This window comes from Accipiter gentilis, chromosome 7 (assembly GCF_929443795.1).
Source record: "Accipiter gentilis chromosome 7, bAccGen1.1, whole genome shotgun sequence".
Classification (NCBI taxonomy): Eukaryota; Metazoa; Chordata; class Aves; order Accipitriformes; family Accipitridae; genus Astur; species Astur gentilis.
Window position 1 is genome coordinate 39,141,334 of NC_064886.1, and position 11,577 is coordinate 39,152,910.

The 11,577-nt window shown below is 44.1% G+C and overlaps 1 protein-coding gene across 8 annotated transcripts in view; it reads left to right on the forward strand.

Annotated features, from left to right (window-relative positions):
- Window positions 1–11,246, forward strand: part of GAN (gigaxonin) — a 59,880-nt gene extending 48,634 nt beyond the window's left edge. For 2 of the 8 annotated variants that reach the window (XR_007506785.1, XR_007506791.1), the window contains 4 exons: window positions 5,448–8,066; window positions 8,422–8,583; window positions 8,723–10,097; window positions 10,873–11,246. The gene's annotated coding sequence lies outside the window, so the exon portion shown is untranslated. The remainder of the gene's footprint in view (window positions 1–5,447; window positions 8,067–8,421; window positions 8,584–8,722; window positions 10,098–10,872) is intronic. The other 6 variants (XR_007506792.1, XR_007506787.1, XR_007506790.1 and 3 more) reach the window with 6 other exon arrangements.
- Window positions 11,247–11,577: the final 331 nt, after the last annotated feature.

The following is an 11,577-nucleotide window of genomic DNA, read 5'->3' on the forward strand; positions in this document are numbered from 1 at the left end:
TCTTGTTAGCTCTGGATGCCGTGAATCAGAATGATTAAGTGATTTGTCCAAGGCACAAAGTAGATTAAGCGTTTCTGCACTGCAGTCCTACTAAATCATGAATGTCACCAAATTCACAAATATTACCTAAAAATATTAAATCCTAATCTCATAAATATGATCTGTTTCTGTTTATACTGGGGGCCTCAAACCTGAACCATTTATTTTTTCCTATAAACAAAAAAACTCCTAGAAACTTGAAATTATGGTAGTTTAAATTTTCTCCATGCCAAAAAAATGTCACAAAGGTAGTAGTTCTCTTTGGACAATATACTGTTCAGAACCAGGAAAGCATCTAAAATTTTATCTGCTTCCCTCAGTTAATTGTTGTTCTTCCTTTGGCCAACTGCAAGTAACCTACCTGCTGGTTATCAGTGAGTGAACTGCAGGTAGCAGTTAGGAGCAATAATGCTGGTGAACTATTACAAGAAACTCAGCAGAGGTGAAGACAAATGGTCCAGCAATGAGGATGGAGAATTGGTCCCTGGTGGCCTCAGTTCTGGTCCTTCCCTTCTTTGTACCATCAGTGTGACTGGCAGGCTAGAGAGAGGCAGATCTTTGAACATGCCAGAAAGTCCTTCAGGATTATCCTCTGATCTCTTGACTTCAAAGTCAGCTCATACCTTGGAGGAGATGCTTCTGTCTTGTTCCCTGTTTTTAGACAGGAGAAAGCAGAAGTGACTGGTCTGTGGTGCTAATCCGTGATGACCGAGAGGCTCACACCCCTCCTTATCAGGGGCAGTTCAAGCACCTGTGCTGGCTTCTGATGTTATTTGGGGAGCAGAGCTACCACGAAAGGGTGTAGATTAGGGGAAGGGAGGAAAGGCTGCCCATACAGGTGGCTGATACCATCACGATTGGAAGGACTTTGCTCAGAGCTTCTGACACACAGAAAAGCCTGCTGTCAGCTGACTTCTGCGAGGTAAGCATAAATTTTTGCACTATTCCTGCTCTGAAACTCTCCCATAGCTGTAGGGGCAGGCAGGTATCTCCTTTTGCCAAAGGGCCCAGCCAGATGCAAAGAGATCTCGCCTTTAATGCTTCAGTGCACAGTGATGCTGCTGGAAGGAGGAAGTATGAACAAGATTAAACTACTCCAGCACCTTTAGCCCTCCCTGCTCACTCTCTTTGCTTTTCTGGTCACCTTAATCCTCTTCTACCGCTCAGCAGTAACCATTATGCAGTATTCTCCAGGGAGATGAACCTCATGTGAATGTCCCTGTGCTTCTGATGGCTAGAGGAGGGCCAAGTCCCTTCCCTGAGAAATTTAAAAAAAGCCTCTTCAGTAGATTCATACATTTCAATTTGCTTTCACAAGGCTGGTTGGTGACAAGTGACACCATAACCTCCTCTGAGACTTCTCACCCAAAGTATTATGCAAATTGTATGTAAACTTACTCTTACCATGCGAGATAAGCCATGCCTGAATGCCATTTTTGTGATGGCTGTCCTGGGGCTCAGAGTGCCATGTCCTACCAGGAGTCCCCCAAGGCACACTCCAAACCTGGAGCATCCCCAAGGGGTAGAGAATTTAGGAGCGCTGATGGCTAATAAAACTTCCTGGGCTCAAGCTTATATTCCGAATGCCCTCCCGCTGCAGCATCCACCCCTCCCACGTGGCAGCGGGGTTGTTCTGCCACATCAGCATCATCGTGGCTCTGTCCAGAAAGGAGCCGCCCTCACCCAGGCCACAGGGAAGCCCACAGCAGCCACTCAGTGGGAAAAACTCCGTACGTGGCCGCTGTCGCGGGCAGCGATGGCATTGCTCCCAAAACGGAGGATGGAGAGCTGCCTGGGTGGGCCGTGCAGGACAGCCCCACACGTCCTTTCTCTCTGGCGCTGGCAGGTAGCGCTGGCCAAGCCCCAACCTGCTCGCCAGAGCTATCGCAGCCAGGGCCAGAGGTTCCTGGGGCACCACGGTATTGCAAACACGCATGGCCTTGGTCATGTACTATGGACGGAGCGCATCCGGCTCCCCGCCGCTCGCACATGGTGCCAAATCCCACTTCCTCTGATGCTCTTTCGGTATTAGCACGCCAGGTCGTGTGTCTGATGGGTGCAGGGACAGGGAAGTCTGACCTGAGCCTTTAGCTTTGTGTGCAGCTGGCTGGGCTCTGTTCCCTTTCTGTCGTTCCTCCTGGGCCCTATTCTAGTCTTTTCTTCCTTTCTTTTTTTTTTTCCCCCCTCCCTTAAAAGGGGTCAGCAAAACTGTACCTACAAATTGCCATCAGTAAGCACCCCCTGAGACTGCCTCTCTCTTCGCTTCCCCTAAGAGCATTGCTGTTTGGGTTGCCATGCTGGAGAAGGAGACTGTAGCGTCAACCCATCACTTTTGGGAATAAAGAGTGGTTGGTTGCGCTTTATAGCCTGAGCCCTAAATAATGGGACCTGAATCCATGCTTCATTTGTGCCAGTTCGCAGCCTGGTGGCTTATACTGAGAGTTCTGTGCAGGCTACTTTTGCCTTGCTTTTTCATCCCGAATTTGGTGCAGCTTTCACGTTGCTTCATGTAAGCATGCCAGTGAAGAAAGGCTGGAGGGCTTGAATTGCCGAGGCAGGTTTGCTTCTCCAGTTCCTGTTACGGAGGCAGTAACTTCTGCAAGGGGTGAGGGAACAGGCAACATCTACAGTCGCTGCTCAAGCCAAGGTGTCAGGCTGTGGGCAGAAGTAGGAAGCTGTGTGAGCTCCCCAGCTATTTGGGATCTCTGCTCTCATACAGCCAGAAAAGCCAGAGGCACTCATCCATTACCCTGAGAACAACGGGACTGTTTACACCACCTTTGTCTGGAGTGGATTTACATACCATGGATTCAAACCTAAGTTTACTTTGTACCAACCTCCCTGTGCAGGCAATCCCCAAGTAACCATCTTGCCCAAAGTGACTTGCCCACTTGAATTTGAGTAAGTACGTGCTTTCCCAGCTGGTTCATTGTTCCGCTGCTAAATATTGCTCAGTTATCCTAGCCACCAAGCCTGATTTTCATCTGTGGATTCTGCAAGGCAAGCTGTGGAATGCAAATTATTCTAGTGTATTTGCAGGTCTGTGCTGAGGAGGAGATCCCTGGAGCTTGATTCTTCTGTTTCCCAGTGACTCATTATTGTTATGTAGGTTGTATTGCCCCACCACTTCCAGATACGAAATGCTGGGGTTTTACAGGTCACTTTTGTTTTGTAAAAGAACACAGGGTCACAAAATCTCTGTGTGTGTCTAGGAGGAAACAGGCATTCCAGCAGTGATCACATGCTACTTGTATGCAAACCTTTCTTCCAAAATCTCACCCAAAATCTGTCTCTACGCAAAGGCGGTGTTCCCCTCAAGCGCTTTACAGTGCTCAAGGAACTCTGGCTGCAGACAGCAACTGTTAGCATAGCAAAGTCTCATGTAACACAGGCTGCTTTCTGCAGGCTCTTTTATCTCAGGTAAGCAGTATAATCCTTGCTTTCACTTAATAACGCCAACAACCAAGAAGAGGTGGGGGAATCATTTGATAATTATATGTTCGTTTGATAGAGTGCACATAAATGACTGCAAGTGCTTGCAAATTTTAATAACTCTTGAAGTTACATTCCAGTTGCTCTGGTTAGATGTCCTTTCTGCTCTACTGCTGAACAAAGGAGGCAATTTTATCGGCTGCCTCGGCGAGAGAGATTTCGTGCCTTCCTTACGCAGAATGAGGCAAGAACGGTTAAAAAATCTCCCCCTACACAGTTGCTCCTTCCCAAACAGCCAGCTATCTCTCTGCATTCAGGCTGGGTGGATTAGCTGCTGTGCCAGGAAAGAATGATGATCCTCCTGCAGCACCCACTCACCCTGTGGGGAGGGAATGACCCAGAAGGGAGCTGTGAAGAGGGTAGGGAGTGCTTGGTGAGAGGAGGCACTTCTGCCTTAGGAGCGAATTAAAGGGTGCTTGATCACTGGATGGATCTAGGGCATCCCCACAAAGCTCAGCCCTGCATGTAAAGTCTTACAAATTAAACGAATATCTGGATCCAAGGATCTGAATGCTTATGGCTGCCTCCTCCTTGCTCTGAGTTTACTCCTGAGCTAATACACGCTGCCACACCAACGTCTGGGCCAATTTTGTCACAGGCTGACTTTAGGTACCTTTCCTTGCATTCATAAGTAGTTTTAAAAAATGCTGGCAATAAACAGCAAAATGTTGCTCACTTTAGCAAATGCAAGCCCCATCTTGAATACCTGCTCTTCTATTTTCGCTGGTTTTGTGCTCTATTTGACAGTGGTTTCTGACTGACTTCCAGCAAGGCAATAGTCAACCTGACTATGGTTTGTCACCTCATATGAGCTAAATATAATTTGGATTTTATTTACCTCATAGTATTTCTTTAACAAGCTCTCTGATGCGAGTTCTTCGTGGAAAAAAGAATTCCCCACATTGCCGTTCTTACGCAAAATAAATAAAATCTTTCTGTGTTCTTGCCACGTTTAGATCTATATATATCCCTGGTACACAGAGGAGATATCAGCTTGGGAATTGGCACGCTGAGGGTAAATAAATGAATTTACAGTAAAGCCTGGTTATTGTTTTTAAAGACCTATTGAAAGGAGAAGACTGTTCTTAATTTTCTCTCATAATCTCATTTCAAGATGTTTAGCTCATAAAGGTCTGTCAGAATGTGGGGCCTGGACTTTTATCTTCCCTCTCCAGTTGAAAACCTGGAGGACACTCTGGTTTTTCACTCCTGGCTGTGGTCACAAGGAGAGGAGAGGCCGTAGCCAATATGGGACAGGATCCTGTGGGCCGCTGCCATACAGATCCCTTGTCCAGAAGTGAAAAGAGCTGTTAATCCTGCCTTGTTTGCTTTACACACCACACCCCTGCTCATTGCCCGCAATCTAAATTACAGAGGCGGCCAAACTTGCTTCCTGTTAAAAACAATAGCCCTGGCTGACACATCGCCTCGTAACACACGAAGCGAAGTGCCGGGGAACGGCCGGGTGGGTTTTATGGGCAGGTGGGCTCCACAGCTGGGGCTGCTGGCACTGGTGGTCCCTGCGGAGGGGTCACTGCATGCGGCCCAGACGGGCAGCAGGCTGGAGAAAAACGTAGGAGGCTGGGGAAAAATGGAGGGGCTGCCGATAGTGTGCTGTGGAAAGAAATTACTTTATGGAGGATGTTAATTAGGGGAAACGTAGCTGGGAACATGGGGAAAACTTCCTGAAAAGAACAAGCGTGAACAGGATCATCAAAGGCTTTTGAATTTAGTGGGAATTCCTATAGGGAAGCTAGTTTGTGTCCAGCTGTCTCAAAATCTGAGTCATGCTTTTCTCTGTAAGAAAGAAGGTATTATTTTGTTGCAGAAAATATTTTCACGAGGTACTTTTCATTTGAAGTATCGTACGTGGGGATATAAATCCTAATTTCCTCAGTTTGTTTTACCTCTTCTAGGAAATGCATGCAACAATCAGAGCTGATGTAATTCGTGTCTAATAGCGCTATTGGGAAGAGTTGTGCTGCATAGGAGTCCTTCTGCAAACAGAGGATATAGAGAAAATGTCCCAGGTATTTCTCAGGAACTATACTGGATCACAGCCAAAATGTCATGGAGGACGTAGGTAACATACCCAGCACTTCCATGTACAAATATTTTTGTGTTCACAGTGTCTGGCTAACAAAGGCCAATACGAGCTGGTGTGAGCAGATTTGCTCTCCTCTGAATTTGTGGCCACCAATGCCAAAAAGTGCTGATTCTGGTATATCAGGATACATCCAGTGATCGTGTCTGTGGTCTTAGGATGTGTACCAGCTTCCGAAATAGGAATTACCTTTCTCTTGTTTGAAATGAAGAATGTCACTGTCTTGTATACAGGGCCACTGCTGCTTCCCTGTATTTACCCTGGTGAGGTGCCACTGGGTTCGGTTGTTTACGGTGCAGCTGAACTGGCCAAATAGTGCGGCGAAGGGGTGGGTGAGTCAGGCCCACGATTGTTTAAGTGCAGGAAAACAAGCTGTGTGTGCAAAGTGATCTGGGCACCGGAGCTGGAAAATCCGTCCAAACCCTTGTGCTGTTGGTTTGAGGAGACTCAGGTTATGAAAGTGTTCCTGGGCCATTATTAAGGCTTATTTTTCAAGGGATGCTGGCATGTTGGGAAACTGCATTTACTTCGATTTTAATGTTCTTTTGTTCTGCATTCTGACTCAGAATAATACCTTTCTCTGAGAGCCAGAATTTTGGCTGGAACCAGGTAATGGGTTCAAAATTAATCTGGTATCCCAGAGATCTCCCTCACTGATAGCAGTTAGAAATCATTTTCCCTATCTCTACCTACAGTTTCTGAGGGAATCCTGGGCGTACCTTGGGAAGGTTCTCGCTCCCTGCTTTTATCATTGCTTTGGGATCAGATGACATCTGGCTCCATCACTTTGTCAGCCTTTAGATAACTTACTGTTCCCATTTTTCTTCCAGCATGATCTATACGATCCTCCCCTGAGACATTTTAATGTCTGGAATGAACTCCCCCATCTTCTCCAGTGAACACTGAGGCAGGTGATTAACTGTAGCCAAATCTACCCCTTTTTCTCTCTAAATTATCCCTTACTGTCTCCTCCTTCCTTTCCTTGGTTTTAACTAACAACCTCATGAAACGTCTGACTCCTTGGTTTTTCTAGGGAAAAATTTTAAACAAAACCACATTCAGACACACAGACATACACACACAAAACATGAACAATGAACGCTCACAGACAACCAACAGCATGCTCACAGAGGAATGCTTATATAGAGATACAGTGACGTAAATCAACACCCAGAAGCATTTATTAAATTACCCAGATATATACACAGAGGGACAGGCAGATGCGTTAAGGCTGCGTTTTTACTGCTGGATAAATGAAAACATCACTTTAATGCCCACAGGAGAGTATTTTGGAAAAGCGGTGGCAGTAGCAGCACCAGATATTAAAGGTGATAATATCTCTTTATTCACTCTTTCGGACTAATTGGCTTATCCTAGGAAATGGCAACTACTGCTGCATAGCGAGTGTGAACCCATACACTTTCATAATCAAAATCAGTGTGAAAACAGTGTAGCAGTCTTTCCTGAAATCATCCCCTGTTCCCAGGCAAGGAATGATTCCTGGAACTTACATCCCTGAACTCCCTCTTTTGCTTGCTGTGCGCAGCCCTGTCCTCCTTTTTTCTTTCTAAAAGATACGAAAGCAAGCTGAATTCCCTGCATACAGTCACAGCAAGAATTATTCCCAGAAATCAGCTACACAGCTGCTAGTGTATTAAATAGGCTTTTTCTTGAATGCCCATTGTCCTCAGAGTATGGGGCATCAGGAAATACTGTAGTTTATTAACGCCTTATCCTTGGTTACCCCTGTACCCATTTAAGGACGTTTTACCCACAGATCTAAAGTTAACTGAAACAGCTGCATGAAGTAAGCTGGCTGAATGTCTGTCTTTTCCTGGCCCACATGCAGGTTTTTCTCGATAAAAGCTACTGCTGTAATCTCCTTAGATGTCCTTGAACCATGGGATTCACCTGTATCTTCAATATACTTATACTAAGTTATATAGTATGAGGCCTCTAAACATGATAAACCAGCCCTCATGATCCCTACTTGCACCTTTCTACCCAGTGCCTCAGTCCTGCTAACTTCATCCAACATTCTCTTTATTTCTTGTTTCACTGTTAAAATTTGGGTAGTGTTTAGCACCGTAATGATCTTCTTTGCTCTTGACTGCAGGACAAACGAGGCCAAACCCAGTCTGTCTGTACTCACAAACAAGACCTGGTACACACAGAATGCCTTTATTCTGTTATTGTTGATAATGATAACCTAGCCCAACTCCACGCTGCCCACGTTATATCCACTAACTCAGGCAGCTCCTCCCTTTCCTCCCATCACCTGTGTGGATGTAATAAACAAATGTAAATTGATATCTACCTTGGTGCAATTTGCTGGTGGAGTTAACCAATTCACAAGTTGTTTTGCAGTGACAGCTGTACCCATCCCCAATACTCTCAAGGTCTTACTAAAGACTTCAAGAACCGGTGCTAGGTAGGTGGTGTTTTCCTACAATGTCTTGTTTTGCATTTGTATCTTAAAGCTTTCCATAGCTTTAGTGAAAAGTTCAGTTAAAGGGTACTCTTTTTAGCTTATCTTTTTCATATTATGAAAAAATAGTCTTATGTACTGGAAGGCAAATTTACATATCAAAGAAAATGCCTCCATTTTGCAATAATGTAGTAACTCAGAAACTGATTTCTATGGTCTGCCTCAGCCTTGGGCACTACCGAAGTTATATGTATGATTTTTTTTTTCTTTTTTTATGCTCTTTTTTTGTTTTCTGGTTACGATGTGTGATGCATTTCTTTGAAGTATATGGTACAGTCTGACCATCTGTTCTTTTCAGAGAATCTTCTGGATTTGTCATCTTCCTGCTCTGTTGCATGTCAGCCAGGGACTGTCCTAAGCAAATCACTGCCATTCTCTTATTTTCGTTTTTCTCTTGGATTGTAAAGCCTTCAAGGATATTATACTTTGAAGACATCAGCTATGCTCAGCTGATGGACAGGTAAAAATTACAAGGTGTATAATTACCAAAGTGTACTCAAACAGCTGATTCCTTTAGCTGTATCTGGAAATTTGTAAATCATGAAAGATAACTACATTAAATTGATGCTTCTCTCTGTCCTTTGTATTTGTTTTCTTAGACTTCTTTAGGCCAAGGACTGCATTAGATGTATTTACAAGGTGCTTAGCACAACAATGCCGCAAGCACTGGATGATGTGCATTATCATCAGATGGGAGATTATACTTCGCTTTATAACCCTGCTCATCTTAAGGTACGGAAAGGATTGAGTTTCAGCTGCCTTTTGTGTAACATTGTTTTGAAACGATTGTAACACAGGAATTTAATAATAAAAACAATAATCACGGTTGTTATTTTATCTTCTCTTTCTTCCTCTATGACACCTCTTCACCAGAGAGTCTGTGGGTACTAATCCTGCTAATACTTGATGCTCTTTCCCATTCTGCTTTTTCTTCTCCCCCTGGACTTTCAAAAAAATAATCCAAGTCTCTCAGCATTTCATCCACTTCTAATTTCACTTCCCCAGTGTGTTGGTTCAGTGAGTGAAGATACACTTCCCTAATCTGTGGACTACCTTTTTCTTTCTTAGTTGTTCTTCCTCTGTTTTGGAGAAACTTCACCTTACTGTGACGAGCTCACAGCTCTGCATCATATCCCATTTCCCTTTGACTTTTAATGGTTATTTGTGTTACAGTGGTGTTTTATACACATTAAGAGCTAATAGAGCATTTCGGACTGACGAGCACTCACAACTTGGAATGACTGGTAGGATGTGACCTATTGATGAAATAGGAAATATTAGCTGGGGGTGGGAACAGTAATGCAGGCATTCTAACGGAAATGGTGACTTTTCACTACATCCTGCCAAATGACAGTTTTTTACATACATCTTGATGGCAGTAAGCACTAAAGGAAAAAGAGACACCAGCCTGCTGAGTTTTGTTGGGAGCTCTTCTTTTTCCAGGGCTTTTTCCATGCCTTGGCTTGTGGGTGGCCCTGGAAGAAGGTAGATGCTGGTAGGGAAGAAGTTTACCACATAGGGCTGCTGTCACTGAGAAGGGTGAATGTGGGGGAGGGACAGCTGATACCTTAACTGCACTATCTGATCGGGTGCAGCAAAGCAGAAAAGAAATTTCAGGCTCTTCCCCCTCTTTGTATCTTCTGCTTACTTCCTTCCTATCTACTAGTTTGTTTATTTTAGTTGCCTCTGTTTCTGTTTGTCCAATTCAGACTTAGACCTGAGATTATAGACTTGAGACTTCCTCTTTCCACTTAAGAAAATTCCTTTATCACCGCAAGTCTGTTACTGCTGCTTCTGTTGAGATGTATTTTACATACTTTGTATAGTGCTCCATCCTAATATCTGATCAGGTAAAAGTCAGGCTGGAGTGCTGTTCAGATCAGCAGATGGCAGGCTCCTTCCAGCAATTGATACCACCAGCTTTATCCTACATCCCCCAGCATCAGAACATCTGAGGACGACAGGCAGAAAAAGGTATGATTTTTGCATCATGCACTCAAAAGCGTGTATTATGTCAGTGAGGAATCAAAGATACATTTGTCACCAGAGTCTGCAAGGCACGTAGTTAGCCCCATAGTGTAAAGTGCATCAGCTGGGAAAACAAGAACACAGTGACTGAGTAAACCAGAGAACAGCAGAAATCTGAACGTCAGAGGTGTTGGGAAAATTACAAGTTCACATCAGAGTCTGATTTCCTGCTTACTGCTCTACCTCTGTGGTGCCCTCCAAAATTAGTGTTAGGCTCAGAAGAAGTGGGTGATGAGAAATTTGCATGAGATGCTTGCAAATGCAATCTTTATTTTATGGGATCTTCTGTGATCAATGGTGCCCTAATCAAGCCCTTCCTTCCCTTAGGGGCAACTACAGAACTGCTCCTTGCAGCATGGGTTTCTTTAATCTTTATCTAGTTAGGTTTTAAATGTCCATCATCCCTTTTGGGAAACAATTCTGTTTCCCAAAGTTTTATGACTTGCTGAATCCTCTTAACACCACTATGCTGATTAATTTAAACAGACTTCAAATGCAGGACTTTTAGCATTACTGATACAGCATCTCTTTTATGTTTTCTATGTTTGCTCGAATGTGTTGTATTCCCCAGCTTCACTAAAGAATGGTTTAAAAGTATTTTTTTAACAATACAGCATTGTTATGAAAATGAACTGACTAGTGAGTCTGATAGCAGGAATTTGCTCTGAGTCAACAGTGGCAATTTGCAAGCATTGACTAATGAATTCCATAATCCACGCAGCACCTCTGTGAATAAGGGAAGAAAGCTCCATTATCTCTAATACGCATCGTGGATTCAAACATGAGAGGGACAGCTGCTGTGTTAAGAGTCTAAACGGATATTGAATGCAAGTTGGGAATTCCTGGTGCTTGCTTCTCTGCTTGGAAAAACTGTATCTCGCATCTCTGTACGGAGAACTCTGAGGGACATGTTAAGCAGACAAGAGCAGCGGGTGTTTTTTCCAGAAAGCATGAAGGTGGCAGGCCCTTACAGCCTTCGACAGATTCCAGTGAGAGACAATAAAAGGAGAATTTTTTTTTTTTCTTCCCTCTTTGATTGACCGGGGGAAGAGTTTGCCAAAACCTCTGTTAATACCGTAACATTCTGTAAAATAAATCAGGAATAATTAAAAGGTGTACTAAGGGCTTATTTTATTCCTTTTTCTCGTTTTCCCTTTCAAAGTATACTACCAGTTCAGCAAAGCCGCTTTGGGGACAGTGCTCTCTCCCCTGGTAATGACATCCCCTGTTGAGACATCTCAATGTTTATAGCTGGTGCTTGCCACAGCTGCTCCCTTACTCCCCTCATATAGCTTGTTAGATAATGCCATGGCATGGATTCATTCTGAAACAAGGTGCCTTTAGGCAATATTTTTTTCCTGCATAGCTTCGGCAATCTCAAGTGTTTTCTCACGGGTTTTCCAAGCCCCCCACTGCTATGCAACCT